Genomic DNA, 3,101 nt, shown 5'->3' on the forward strand with positions numbered 1-3,101 from the left:
GGATTTTACCAAATTTTGCCTTTGACCAGAGACTTGCTGCCCTGGACCTTCATTTTATGTCAACATTTATCAATAATTTTAACAATACCAATCTAATCTAGAGCAGATTTGAAATACGAATTATCATACTTCCGAAGGCGTATGGCGTAAAATTGGCCAAATATCTAATCCAAGACTAACGTGGCATTGTCCTTAGTCCAAATTTCATCAAATCTAAATTTTCGGCCATTTTTTCGTCATGTGCTTTCCGGAGCTCAAATAGACAAATCGGTAAAACAATCAATCCAACCCAATCCGCCGTGACTATGCTTTTCTGAAATCCCAGTCCCGAAACTTTTCCGAATCCTGTCCCGGGATTTCCCGGTCCCGGTCCCGATATCGACAAAGCATAGCCGTGACGCAGAAATAGCTGCTTAAGTCAGGAACTGAAACCTGTTCAACTACTTAATTAACGCCCTACGATTCAGAGTAGATCAATAGGAATTAATCATGAAGCCATGACTCTGATTTGGTGCCTAATTCAGTTTAAATTGATTAACAGAGTCCGGCTACATATTTGGAATAAAGTCGGCTAAACTCTTCCATAAAAGCTCTATTCCGTCATTTGCATACAAAATCTTGTAAAATGTGAGTCAATTTCGAGCTCTACGATTAGCGAATGGTCCTATCATACAACTATCATTTATGTATCATTCAAATTTTGTGAATGATTTGCTGCTAGATGTAGATCCGCAAATACAAACAAAAATGTACAAACAATCCCCCAAAGCTCTTTATCCTGCCTAAAACTACACTAATTCACCACAAAAACATCAAAATCCCATCCACAAAGCAGACAACATGCCAATTTTAAACTCATTTTCATCTATAAAAAGCCTAATTAAATGTGAATCATGCGAATGAAATGAGCGAAAGTTTATGCGGATGAGAAAAGAAAGTTTTTCATCTATCCATCCATTTTGCGTGTGCGAAATGGCGTAAAAGGGCAAAAGCACAGTTACTGTGAAATAAAAATTTTTTTTTTCATCCCTAATGTACACACTCATTCTAATGAGATTACTGATTTGAGAGGTGAAAAAAAGCAAAGAGACAAAATAAATGAATTCTAGACACGGGGCCTTTTTTTTGGTACCTTGTCGCTTCTTATTACCCCAGCTCGTTTATAAACCGTAAGTTTATTATGACTGAATTAGATGAAATTAAACGATTTTATAGCCGAAAGGATCTGTTGGAAGCTTATGTTCATGGTCAGGGTTGGTCAAGGGGTTGAGTCAGGGATGGACAACCTTTTGATTTCGAGACACATCTTGGTGGTTAGAGTTGACTGAAATTGAACTCGGGAAACGGTTCATGGAATTTGAGCGGCATATTAGAGTGCCGCGGCACTCCTGTTGATTTCCACTGGTCTGTTAGAAGGTCATGTTCATGGTCAGGGGTGGCCTATATGTAGCTTATATCATAGGTAGGCAATCTTTCATTATTCGCGGAACACGCTGGTGGTTAGCTTCGACTGAAATCGCACACGTCATATGGTTCATGGAATTTTTGGTGGTACATCGGTGTACAGCGACTCTCAGGTTGTTCACCACTGGTCTGTTGGAAGCTCCTTTTTATGGTCAGGGGTGGTCAAGGGACTATATCAGTGGTAGACACACCTTGGTGGTTAGCCTCGATTGAAATCGGACTTGGCATAAAATTCATGACATTTTGGGCAGCACACTAGGTTTCCGCGGCACACAGCTTGCCCATCACTAGGTTTTATTATCGGAATCTAGGTCTAATTACTAAACTAATGCTCATATTACTCAATATTTGAATTTCCCTTGAATTGTCTTCATACCGGCCATTATGCTTGACTAATTCACCTCTGTCCCTCAATCCTGATGATGATAATAATGATGTAAAATTGTAAGGCTAAAGGAGAATTAAGAAGACTGAATAAAAAAAAAATTTCTTTTAATTATCACTTAATTTACAAATTAAATAAACAAATTTTATACAATCGTTAATTATGAAATATTAACATCTCTTTTGCCTTCTTTATATCCTCCCGTCTTGTGCTTCCCTCACAACGGCGTTTCATTTAATTTAGATAAAAAGAAGTAGTCTTGTGATTAGATACAAAAAAGGGAAATTCTTTAGATATGTCTATATTGTAGACTTAGTAATGAGAAGCGAGAAAATTTTCGAGATGAGCCTTTTGGCTACATTTTAATCATTATTGTACATTTTTGTGAGTTTATTTGATAAGTTCAAGAAAATTAAACATTTTTTTTAAAAAATGAAAAACTTCGAGGAATTGTTTATGTTTTGGAATTTTTTGAAATAATTCTTATACTTTGTTTTGTTAACTGCTATGAGTACTATGGATACATGATTATTACTTTAACGATCTTGAATTAGAATATAGATCGGAAATTCTAAATTAAATCATTTGGCTTTCGATCCGAAGAGAACAAATCGGTTAATCGGTCAAAAATCCGGTTTAAAGCTTGTGTTACTCTGACTTGGTGGCTGATTTGCTTTAAACCCGACACTATGCCAGAGACACGTCATCCTATTGCCGGATTTTGGATCTGTTAGCCGAATTTTACTACTTGGACGAGCAATATATTGGGAAATTGCAGCCTTTCTTTTGAAATGCATATCGATTCCCAAAGAACAATATTTTGGCATTACTGTGTTAATAAGAATTATTGTCATATGAGCAAGTTTAGTTTTCGCAAGATATTCACGACTTCAACTATCTAAATCTGTGGTGATCAACCTTTTTTTGTGCCACGAGACACACCAATTGCCAATTTTGCGATGTATATGAGTTTTTTCACGATTCAAGCGCACACATGGAGTGTGAAGGCTGGTAATGCGCAATGCAAATGTTCAACGACTTTCAGCATCTACTCCACCTCATTATGGTGCATTCTGGCTATGTCAGACCATCCGGGTTCTGGCTATGCCAAAACGATGCGGTACTAACAGAAATTAATTTAAGTGTGACGCTTGGCGAGCCATACATAAAGAACCCAGCCAAGGAAATAGAGTGAGTTAGTAACAGCGAACAGGCTATCCATCATTGATCCAAATTTTCTCCATTTTAGTGC

This window comes from Chironomus tepperi, unplaced genomic scaffold (assembly GCF_022539635.2).
Source record: "Chironomus tepperi strain 1889 unplaced genomic scaffold, CSIRO-AGI_Ctep_v1 contig_466, whole genome shotgun sequence".
Classification (NCBI taxonomy): domain Eukaryota; kingdom Metazoa; phylum Arthropoda; class Insecta; order Diptera; family Chironomidae; genus Chironomus; species Chironomus tepperi.